At 38.5% G+C, this 12,817-nt stretch overlaps 1 protein-coding gene across 3 annotated transcripts in view; it reads left to right on the top strand.

The window, feature by feature from the left end:
• LOC143684578 (transmembrane protein 217B-like) overlaps positions 1-12,817 on the top strand; it is a 41,855-nt gene that overhangs the window by 18,502 nt on the left and 10,536 nt on the right. The gene's annotated exons all lie outside the window — the stretch shown is intronic.

Raw genomic sequence — 12,817 nt, 5'->3', positions numbered from 1 at the left:
CACTGAAATCCAACTTAGTTACATTTAAATGATTATAAAGAATTCCTAGTTTTTCCATTACCAGATTCTATTTGGAAGAAGATTACCAATGATGTGATGGTCAACGTGTCTTTCCTGCAGTTATGTTGACAGATAGCATTTCTTCTATTTTAAACCACTTTTCTTGCTCCTCCTTGTCATTAAGCACACATTCTTAGAGTTGACCTGAATTCTAATATTGGAGATATTACAAAAATTCAAATTTCCAGTATTGGAATATTGGAAAAATTCAATTCCTTCTCTAGAGTTCCTCTCTTTACTCCAAGGGGAAAAGCATATCTGATTTGAAGACTGGATATTCTTGACAGCAAGTGATATTGAGCATCTTAACATGTGTTCTCTGGCCATTAGTGTATTTTCTTTATAGAGATGTCTGTCAAAATCTTTTGTCCCTTTTTACTTGAGTTGTTTATCCTCTTCTTGTAAGCTGAGGGATTTCTTTATATATTCTGGATGTTAATCCATTACCAGGTATGTGGTTTCCAAAAAAAATTCTCTCATCATGTAGGAAGTCATTTTACTTTCATGATAAATTCCATGTACCTCAGCAAAAGTGTGCTTCTTCTTGAAACCAGGAACTTCTAGTTGGTGGGAATGTAAAATGGTACAACTACTCTGGAAGGCAGTTTGATGGTTCAAACCCTCAGTAAGAGAGTTTGCCCTCTTTATGTCTACTCTTCTTCCAAAGAGTTGTATCCAACACTGTTCTTTCCCATTTCTCTACTCTCTTCCCCCCGGGAGATGTCTTGAGATGTAAAATCCCCATCCTTTGAGCTGTGGATTTTTTGTTTTCTCCAAATAAATATGCTTGCAAATGGAAAAGATATCCAAGAGTTGAGTGGCCTCCCTGGTGGATCCTATGGGGACAAAGCTCCATTTTCAGTGTGAAAGCACCAGGCTCTTAGGAACTGAACTGCAAGACTTTTCTCGGACAATGTGAGTCATCATGGGGTGGGGAAGGTGAGTTTGGGTGCCTACTGGAGGATGCACCCCTTCCTCTCCCTCTGGCTGGATCTCTGAGATGGGGCTGAGACTCCTCAATGCCAGATTGGGTGAAGTGGACTCCAGCACAGTCAACAGGGAAGGTGTCCAAAAGGAAGGCTCTGTGGAAGAAAGTAGGCATAGTTTTTTAAATCACATATCAGTACTTAGAGGAATGCTCAACCTCATAGGTAAGCAATGAAATGCAAAAAGTAAAATAAGACTCTTTCTCTCTTCCATTGTTGAAATCCTAGCATATTTGCCTTTATCTTCATGCCTTTGCAGTAATAAGATGGCTGCCTGGGCTCCAGGCTTCACAACCTCATTCAAGATAAAGAAAGGGAAGAAGTAAAGGTGACAGCCATATCATCCTCTTTAATCAGGAAAAGCTGAAGCCCTTCTAGAACTTTTGACTTGATTTCATTTGCTAACTGTGTCCCATGGACACCCTTGATAGAAAGGTGCTAGGAGAGCAAATATTTTGCCTGGATCTAGGTTTGTTGCCATCCTAAAAGAAAGCAGACTTTTGTTAGCCAAAATGGAAGAAATGAATATTGGAGAAGAAGCTAATGGTGTCTGCTACAACACAGCTAAATAAATAGTTGTTTTACATTCATAATAAATAGTAAGTTACCCTTGACAGAAAGTAAAAATTATTATAGTAAAAATACTTACAAATACAGTGCTAACTATGTGCCAGTTACTGTTCTGAGTTTTGAAATATATTAACTCATTTAATCCTCACAGCAACTTTATGAGGTAAATGCTGTTATTATCCTGGTTTTATTTTAGTATTTTAAACTGTACCTCATATGCTTACAATTAAATTAATCATAATCCTTGGTTCATGACATATTCCTTGTTGGTTCATGCATGGCTTTCTTTACTTACTTTTCAAATATCAGTCACTTTTAATAAGATAATAGACACACTCAATCCTCCATCCAAAATAAAAACTAAGACTTGTCAGTAATTCACATCTGACTGTATGGTCCACCAACCCATTTCACTGCCTCCCCTGCCTGACTTAAGGTGACCATCATCCAGAATCCTGAGGTCATCATTCCTTTACAGTCCTTTTTATATAGTTTTATTGCATCTCAGTATAATCCTCAAAAGTGTACATGTGTGTGTATGTGTGTGTAGTATATTTGTAAAGTTATTTTAACAGGAAAGTAGCCTGAGAACATTTTAATTCAAATTCCTTTAAAAGATTGTCTTGTTCAAACAAAATAAGTTTAATTACTGACTTAGTTTGCAAGCTGCCAGAATGTGATATACCAGACTGGAAGGGCTTTAAAAAGGGGGAATTTAATACCTTACAAGTTTACAGTTCTAAGGAAGTAAAAGTGTCCAAATTAAGGCACCAACAAGAGGTTACCTTCATTCAAGAAAGGCTGATGGATCAGAAACACCTCTGTTAGCTGGGCAGTCACGTGGCTGGCATCTTCTGGTCCCTTGCTCCTGGGCTCCATTGCTTTCAGCCTCTGTTCCTGTGGCGTTTCCTGACTTTGCTTCTCCAGGGCTGGCTTTCATCTCTTGGCTTCCTTTAGCTCTCTCCACGTTCTGGCTTGCTTACCATCTCATGGCAAAGTCTGCCGGGCTCCAAGCATCTTCAAATATCTGTGTCTGTTCTCCACATGTCTGCAACTGTCTCATCTCTGCTATGAGGTTTCTGTCAGCTCTGAGGCTTCTGTCATTTCTGTCTTTCTCCAAAATATTTCCTCTTTTAAAGCATTCCACTAAACTAATCAAACCTGGAATGGGTAGAGTAATATCTCCATGTAATCAAAATGTCATATCCACAATTGGTTGTGTCACAGCTCCATGGAGATAACTTAATCAAAGGTTAATGCACTACAGTATTGAATTAGGATTAAAAGAAACAACTGCCTCCACAAGATTGAGTCAGGATTACAACATGGCTTTTCTGGGTACATAATTTCAAACCAGCACAATGACCATGTTGAAAGCTTTTGCTCCCTCCATTTTCTGGTCTGTTCTGCTTTCCTAGGTTAAAGATCATTGTCTTCTCTTAGAACAATCAAAAGTACACACTTGCAGTATAGGAAAAAAAAGAGAAGGAAGAGGAGAAAGAAGAAAAGCTAGGAGAGGGAGAAAAGGAAAGCAAGAGGAACTTGACGGCCCTAAGAGTACTGAAGTCAGGAACCACCACAGGAACAGAGGCTGAAAGCAATGGAGCCCAGGAGCAAAGGACCAGAAGATGCCAGCCACGTGACTGCCCAGCTAACAGTGGCAAGGGTAGCCAATATTCATAAAGGATCTGCTCTAGTCAAGGCCTTTTGTTGTGAGCTTTAGGATGAATGGAGTTTCTGGGCTCAGTGAGCTCACAAATCTCTTGGGCAAATAAGGTGTAAGTGGGTTGAGTGTTGAGATTGGTTTAGAACCAAATAGATGCGAGTTCAAATGCACTAATGAAATGCACAGTTTAAGCAAAATTGCTTAACATTTCTCTGTGTCCTCACTGGTGGCCATTAAGATGATTATTATGAGTTGCAGTGATTTGAATAGTGTCACCCCTCCCCACTCCCCACAAATTCATGTCTACCCAGAACCTGTAAATGTGACCTTGTTAGGAAATAGGGATTTTGCAGATGTAAACAAGTTAAAATGGATTAGGGTGGGTCCTAAATCCAGTGAATGATATCCTTATAAAGAGAGAGGTTTGGATAAAGGCTGGAGGCTGGGGGCACAAATGAAATCAGAAGGAAAGATAGACAATAAAGATTGAGATGGTATAACCTAGGAATGCCTGGAGTATACAATGATAGTGACTAAATGCACAAATTTAAAAATGTTTGTGCATGAGGAAGAACAAAAGAATGTTAATATTGCAGGGTGTTGAAAATAGATGGTCATTCATATTTTAAAACCTTAACTTATGTGTGAGACTAAAGCAAAAAATGTTTATTTGGTAAAAAATTTTTATTTTGACTAGTGCATCTCCTAATATAACTTATATGGACAGTTTAATTGAACACCACAAGTATACGGAACCTTGAGTAGGGCATGAGATCTTGTAGGTTTGTCCAGGGTGATGTCCTGATAAATCCCAGAGTGATTTGAACAGTGAATAAAAAAAGTATTTGCAAAGTCCTCTTGGGGGAATGGCGAGATAGGGGGAAAATTCAATTTCTCCAAGTGGAGAATTCCTGATATTCTCACAAGCAGTGGGGACAACCAAAGCAATAGGCTGAGCCCCCAATCTTGGGGTTTGTTCATATGAAACTTAACCCTGCAAAGGATAGGCTAAGCTTACTTAAAATTAGGCCCAAGAGTCACCACCATAGAACATCTTTTGTTGCTCAGATGTGGCCTCTCTCTCTCAGCCAATATGACAAGCAAACTCACTGCCCTTCCCCTCTCTACATGGGACATGACTCCCAGGGGTGTGGACCTTCCTGGCAACGTGGGACAGAAATCCATTGATGAGCCATTGACTCATGTCCACAGTGATAGAACTAGGCACCTTCACCTAACCAAGCTGACACCTGAATCTAACTACCACAATTTCCTTAATGACTTATGATGTTGAGCATCTTTCCATGTGGTTAGTGGCCATTTGTATATATATTCTTTGGAGAAATGTCTACTCAAATTCCTGGCTCATATTTTATTTGGGTTGTTGGCCTTTTGGTTGTTGACTCAGGAATTCTTTAGAGATTCTGATATTAAGCCCTTTTCAAGTGTATAGTTTCCAAATATTTTCTCCCATTCTATATGTAGCTTGTCTTTTCACTTTCTTCATAATGGCCTTTGATGCACAAAAGTTTTTAATTTTGATGAGGAACAATTCATCTGTTTTTTTCTTTTGTTGTTTGTGCTTTTGATATAAAGTCTAGTAATCCAATGTCTAATACAAAGGTCCTGAAGATATTCCCCTATGTTTTCTTCTAGGAGTTTTATGATTTTAGCTGTTATATTTAGGTCTTGATGCATTTTTGTATATGGTATGAGATAGGGGTCTATATCCATTCTTTTGTATGTGGATATCCAGTTTCCCCAGCATGATTGTTGAAGAGATTCTTCTTTCCCCATAGAGTAGAGTTGGCACTCTTGTCAAAAAACAGTTGGCCATAGATGAATGGGCTCATTTTTGAACTCTCAGTTCTATTCCATTGGTATATATGTGTCTTTGTGCCAGTACCACAACTGTTTTGATTATTGTAGTTCTGTAATAATTGTTGAAATAGGAAAGTGTGAGTCCTTAAACTTTTTATTCTTTTCAGGATGGTTTTGGCTAATTGGGGCATTTTTGTTTAATATTACAAAACACTTCTGAATTCCTCATTCACTTCTGAATCCCTCATTCAACCCAGTATTTTGAAGATGAACAATAACTCACATTTATCTCTATGCCCCTTTCCTATCCCTGACTCCTCCCCTTCAGAGGTACCCACTATCCCAAATATTGTGTTTACAAATTCCCTGATTTTTAAAATAAAGTTCAATCTGATTATACATGTATATATATGGCCAAGCAATAAAATTAATTACTTTTAATTGTTTTTAAATTTTGTGACAAGATTATCATACTGTATGCTCTAAATTTTGAAACATATTTTATCTGTTATAGAGTCCTTGATTGACAGCTATTTTCTTTCAGCACATTGCAAATAAAATTTCACTGGATTTGGATTTCCTTTATGTATTAGTCAGGGTTCTCCAGAGACAACAACCAATATGATAGGTAGACAGGTAGACAGCATTACTTTGCTAATGCTGCCAGAATGCAATATACCAGAAATGAAACAGCTTTTAAAAGAGGAATTTATTATGTTGGAATAAGTTCTAAGGCTGTGAAAATGTTCAAATTAAGGTACCAACAAGAGGTCACCTTCACTCAGGAAAGGCTGATGCCATCTGGAACACCTCGTCAGCTGAGAAGGCACATGGCTGGCATCTGCTACAGTCTTTCACTTTTGGACACCTCTGTCATCTGGGAAGGCACATGGCGACAGCTAAAAACTTTCTCTCCTGGCTTCTCATTTCGTAAGGCTTCTCCGGAGGAGTTTTCCTTCCATATCTCCAAAGATCTCTGGCTGTGTGGGCTTGGAAGCTTTTTCCCAAAATGGTTCCCTCTTAAAGGACTCCAGTAAGTAAACCACTTTGAATGGGTGGAGACACTTCTCTGTGGAAACCACCTAATCAAAAGGTCCCACCCACAACTGGGTGAGTCACATCTCCATGGAAACAACTTTGTCAAAAAGATCCCACCCAATAATATTAAAGAACATAACTTTTCTGGGGTATACAACAGTTTCAAACTGGCACATTCCACCCTCTGGACCCCAAGAAAAAGACATATTTTTTTCCATATACAAAATACATTCATTCTATTACAACATCACAAAGCCTTAAACCATTTCAGTAACAATACAAAGTCAGAAACAGTAGAAAATCTCATCAAAGTCAGCTACAGGCATAGTCTATCCTAAGGCAAAATTCTCCTCTGGCTCTGGACCTGTAAAATGCAGACAAGTTATCTGCTGCTAATATACAAAGGAGGGACAGTCATATATCCATATATTTGCACCAGTTTGAATCTGTTATATACCCCAGAGAAGCCATGTCCTTTAATCCTCATTTCATTTCCACATTTCCATGGAGATGTGTCTCCACCCATTCAAGGTGGGGTTGCTTACTGGAGACCTTTAAGAGGGAACCATTATGGAAAAGGCTTTAGGGCCCACGCAGCCAGAGACCTTTAGAGATGGAGAAGGAAAACATCCCCAGGGGAGCTTCATGAAATGAGAAGCTTGGAGAGAAAGCCAGTAGATGTTGCCATATTTGCCATGCGCCTTTCTAGTTGAGAGAAAAACCTTGAACGTCATCAGTCTTCTTGAACCAAGGTATCTGTTCTTGGATGCCTTCGATTGGACATTTCTATAGTCTTGCTTTAATTTGGACATTTTCATGGCCTTAGACCATGTAAACTTGCAACTTATTAAATTTCCCTTTTTAAAAGCCATCCATTTCTGGTGTATCTAATTCTGGCAGCTTGCAAACTAGAACATGTTTCCATTTCCATAGGGAGAAATTGGAAAGAACACAGAAGTCACCAGGCCCAAACAGTTCCAAAAACCTGCAGGGCAAACGCCATTGGTTCTCAAACTCTCAAAGCGTGAGAGTCATTTATCATTGGGCCTTTAGAAAACGGCAGTCCCACCCCTTCCAAGGGCCTGTGCAGTGGCCCTGCTCTTTGCAAATGCTGGGGTGTTGGTTGCAACATTGAGGGACATTGGGGAGACCACCTTTATCTTGGCTTTACCCTCTCCAAACCTTCAGGCAGAACCTGGGCTCTCTGCGATCTCTGGGGCACATACTCTAGAGCAATGGGGCGATAGCAGATCTGAATTCTAATGGACAGGCCACAAGCTGGGAATCCAATGAATATTTGATGAATTCTCTTGGAGAAACTAGTTTGCTGAAGTAGACATAGAAATTCTTCTTTTTGACTGGTGAAATCGTCAGTTTTCCCATTAAGGCCTTCAACTAATTGGATGAGATTTCTCTCATTGCTGAAGGCCTTTATTGATAGTAGATGTAATAAGCCATAAATGCAATCAACTGAGTAATGATATAAATTCATGAAATACTCTCACAATAACAATCAGGCTACTGCTTGCTTGACCAAACAACTGGACATGATGCCCTAACCAATTTAACACATGAACCTAACTGTCACACTTTAGAAGTCTAAATGTTACTCTTTTGACTGTAATCTTTTTCCCTTGCCTGCTTTTAAAATATTCTTTTAGTGAAAGTCTCCCTAACAAGGGGGGACATGATTCCCAGGGTTGAGTCTGGCCTGACACTGTGGGATCAACAATTCCTGCCAGACTAAAAGGGGGGAATGAAATGCAACAAAATAAGGTATTAATGGCCAAGAGAGTTCAAATTGAGTCGAAGCTATTCTAGAGACTACTCTTATGAAAGCTTCAGCTAGATATTGCTAATTGTCATGGTTTGCCATGCCCCAACTGACATCATTTCCATTAACCCTAAAGAACACGTAGGGCTCTAACTTGAGACTCTGAAAAAGTTTCATGTACTAAGTTTATACTTTCCTGAAACCTATAACTTCTGGAGGGTTCTTAGACCAAATATGTCCTGAAACCCAGAGGGTCCAGCCTCTGCAAGAATATCAACTAATTCCATCCCTCTATTCTATACTGTTTCTTTATTTTTAGTGCATGGGCCGGGAATCAAACCCATGGCAGGCAAGCATTCTACCACTGAACTAACTATCTATTCTATATTGTTGACACCCCTTTTCAACGTGAAAGAGTTAGAATGGGCATAGCTCAAAGACCCCTATAGATTGGGAGAAAGATCAAAGAAGAAGGAGTTATAACAGAGAAGATAGGATTTAAAAAATGGGTATGACTACTGAATCATTGTAATGATATTTCTTTTTTTTTTAATTTTTTAATTTTTTTTTTTTTTAATGTATATGGGCAGGCACTGGGAATCGAACCCGGGTCCTCTGGCATGGCAGGCAAGCATTCTTGCATGCTGAGCCACTGTGGCCTGCCCTTTATTTTTATTTTTTTTTTTATGATGATATTTCTTTTAGCTTCCAGTCTTTTGGAGCAGCTGAAAATGTGGAATGGTAACCCATACCAAACTTTGAAATCTGTTCCATAACTACTTGTTAAAATGTACTTGGAAATTCATTGCTTTTTTGTAAATAAGTTGTATTAGTTAGGGTTCTCTGGAGAAACAGACTTGACAGGAAACACTCACAAATATAAAATTTATAAAAGTGTCTCATGTGACCGTGGGAACCTGGAGTCCAAAATTAGCAGGGCAGGCTGTGAAGCTGATGATTCTGATGGTAGGTCTGGATGAACACCACAGGAGAGGCTTGCCAACTGAAGCAGGAAGAGAGACCGTCTCTTCTGAATCCTCCTTAAAAGGCTTTCGGTGATTAGATTAAACATCACTCATTGCAGAAGACACTCCCTTTGACTGATTGCAAATGGAATCAGCTGTGAATGCAGTTGACATGATCATGATCTAATTCTATGAAATGTCCTCATCACAACAGACAGGCCAGCACTTGCCCAACCAGACAAACACGTACCACCACTTGGCCAAGTTGACACATGAACCTGACCATGACATATGTTATATTTCACAATTAAAAAAATTTTTAATGCACTTTGAAAATTATTGCTTTTTTGTATATATGTTATATTGCACACTAAAAATGTTTTTTAAAAAGAGATATTCTTTTATGCAACTATGTGATGATATTGTGAATTACTGATTATATATGTTAGAATGGAATGATCATATGTTTAGAGTGTTTTTGTTCATTTGTTGTTAATTCTTTTTAATTTAATAAATAAATAAAATTTTTTTTTAAAGAAAGAGATTCTTTTAGTATTTGGCATTCAAAAGTTTCACTATCATGCATCTAGGTGTAGATTTCCTTTTATTTATCCTATTAAAAATTAGTTAGTGGATTGGTATCATTTTTCAGTTGTGCCTACCCGCAGCTTTTATCTCTTCAAATATACTGCCCCATTCTCTAATGTAGGAGCTTTGATTAAGTGTATTCAGACCATATTATTATATCCTTCATGTTTTTTAATTTCTTGTCCATATTGTTCATTGTAAAGACTTGCACTTTGACTCAGTGTTAAACAAGCAGCCATTCTGGACAGAGGAGGGATGTTTTTGGTTTGCTAAATGCTGCCAGAATGCAGTATACCAGAAATGAGTTAGCTTTTCTAAAGTGAATTTATTAAGTTACAAATTTACTGTTCTAAGCCTATGAAAATGTCCAAACTAAGGCATCCAGAAAAAACCTTGATCAAAGAAAGGCCGATGTGTCTGGAACACCTCTGTCAGCTGGGAAATCAAGTCACTTGGCTGGCATCTGCTGGTCCCTTGCTCCTGGGCTCTGTTGCTTTCAGCCTCTGTACCTGTGAGTGTTCCTCACTTTGCTTCTCCAGGGCTGGCTTTCATCTCTTGGCTTCCCTTGGCTCTCTCCATGGCTTACTTAACATGTCATGGGAAACCGCATGGCAACATCTACTGGGTTCCAAGCATCTCCAAACATCTGTGTCTCTGTTCTCCAAGTGTTGGCATCTGTGTCAGCTCTGCTCTGAAGTTTCTGTTGGCTCTGTGGTTTCCAACTCCAAAATCTTTCCTCTTTTAAAGGATTCCAGTAAACTAATCAAGACCCACCTGGAATGGGTGGAGTCATAGCTCCATCTACTCTAAAGGTCACACCCAAAACTGGGTGTGTCACATCTCTGTGGAGATAATACAATCAAAAGTTTCTGCCTCCGTGAGATTGAATCAGAATTAAAGCATGGCTTTTCTCAGGTACACAATACTTTTAAACCGGCGTGCATAGTATACTTTAGGGTTCACTATTTGTGTTATATGGTTCTATGTTTTGTTTTTATTTTTATTGTAGTAACATATATACAACATATAGTCTCCCATTTTGACCACTTTCAAATATTTACAATTCATGGTGTTAAATACATTCTCAGTGTTCTACTACCATCACCACATCCATTACCAAAACTTGTGACCAGATTTCTTAACCTAAGGATCTCTATTATAATTCCAGAGAGGCAGATTGCTATTATCTGATTACTGCTGGGTCCAAAAGACTTTGACCCCAAGGAAAGAGGAACATGAGGAGACGTTTGAGAGAGTTTGCAGCTCATCCTTTGCAATTCTCAGTAATTAGGCCACCTCTGAGCATTCCTCCTTAGGTCAGCCTTTTTTTGTTCTGTATGTGACCATTTTGAAAATTTTTCTTCAATTCCATTAATTTCTGGCTCAAAGCAGATTCGTTTTTTTTCTGTGTGAACAGTTGTATGTACGTATTTTTATTATTATTTTAATTAGAGAAGTTATTGTTTTGCAGAAAAGTTATGCAAAAAATACAGCATTCCCATATAACCCTCTATTGTTGATACTTTGCATTTGCATGATACCTTTGTTACAGTTGATGAAAGAATATTAAAATAATACTATTAACTATATTCCATAATTTAAATAGGTATATTTTCCCCAGTATCATACTGTTAATAACACCTTGTATTAGTGTTGTACATTTACTATAATTCATGAAAGAACATTCTTATACTTGTATTATTTATCCCAGCCCATCATCCACAACAGAGTTCACTGTGTTATACAGTCCCATGATTTATCATCTAACTTTCATTCTAGCAACATATATGACCCAAAACTTCCCCTTTCGACCATGTCCACATACATAATTTATTGCTGTTAATTACACTCATGATAATGTGCTGCCATCATCACCATCCATTTCTGAACCTTTACAATCAACTTAAATAGAAATTCTGTACAAATTAAGCATCAGCTCCCTATTTTCTACCCCCAATCTGTCCTCTGGTAACCTATATTCTAGATTCTTACTCAGAGAGTTTGCTTATTATAGTTAGTTCCTATCAGTGAGATCATACAATATTTGTCCTTTTGTATCTGGCTTATTTCATTCAGTAACGTCCTCAAGTTTCATCCATGTTGTCACGTGCTTCAGGACTTCATTTCTTCTTACAACTGAATAATATTCAATCATATGTATATACCACATTTTGTTTATCCATTCAATAGTTCATAGACACTTTGGCTGCTTCACCTTTTGGCAATTGTGAATAATGTCACTATGAAGGTGCAATGTGCAAATATTTGTTTGAGTCCCTCCTTTCAATTTTTTATTTTTTGGTATATACCTAGTAGTGGGTTTGTCAGGTCATGTGGTAATTCTATATTTAGATTCCTGAAGAACTGCCAAATTGTCTTCCCCAGCAGCTGCACCATATTACATTTCAATGGGTTATTTTCTAGGCTTTCCTATTTCTACATATATTTTCATCCTATCTTTTATGTCTTTAAATGTAGTAATCATAGTTGTTTTATAATCTGGTGATTTTACAGTTCTGTTTCTTCCATCTGTTTTTTCTGCTTTTTCTCACAATGCCTTCTTTGATATTTTTCCTGAAAACAAATTACTGTGGGTAATGCCCTGACGACCAGCTTAAAGGTGCACTCCTCCAGAGAAGATATGAATTTGCTTCTGCTAGGCTTTTAGGGACACTCCAGTTCAGGCCCACTTTAAGCTAGACTCGTGACTGGAAAGTTTATTTTTTATACTTGTGACTTAGGCTACAAATACACAAAAAGACCAGCTATGATTTCAGTGTCTGAAGGGGAGTTTTCTCCCATCTGCTCAGCATGGTACCAAGTCAGCTTTCCTTAGAGTCTATAGGAAAAAAGATGTGGGGACAGGTTTCCTTCTGTTTCACCTTTGCCCTAAAATCATAGCCTTCTGGAGGGCCATAATTAAAAGAGAGAAGGCCTCAAAGTTGACTCATCACCTTGGTGATCCCCAGGCTGTTATTTCATTCCTTCTAATCCTGCAGGGTTGTTAGCATGAAAATCAAGTTTGCCAAGGTCTGCAAATGCCCTCTGGGCAGAACTGGCTTCCAAGCTTGCTGACTTCTCCTGGTTCCTGCACTCCTGTAGACTCTGTCTCCTATTTCCCACCTGGAAGCAATTCTGTGCTCCACCCCCCCCCTCCCCCACCTCCTCCACCTCCTTGCGGTACCTGCACTCAAGATCTGGGCAAGTGCAGCCAATTTCCACCACTTGGAGTCAGCTGTGTTTACACAAGGCAATATTTAGGAGGAGTAAGAGCAGAATTTAAACTACCATTTAAATGACCTCAGTGTTCTCAAACACTAGCCACGATCATCTCGTTACTCAAAATGTA

Source organism: Tamandua tetradactyla, chromosome 5, assembly GCF_023851605.1.
Source record: "Tamandua tetradactyla isolate mTamTet1 chromosome 5, mTamTet1.pri, whole genome shotgun sequence".
NCBI lineage: Eukaryota > Metazoa > Chordata > Mammalia > Pilosa > Myrmecophagidae > Tamandua > Tamandua tetradactyla.
Note: the sequence above shows the minus strand (reverse complement) of the source record. Positions and strands in the feature narration are given on the sequence as shown.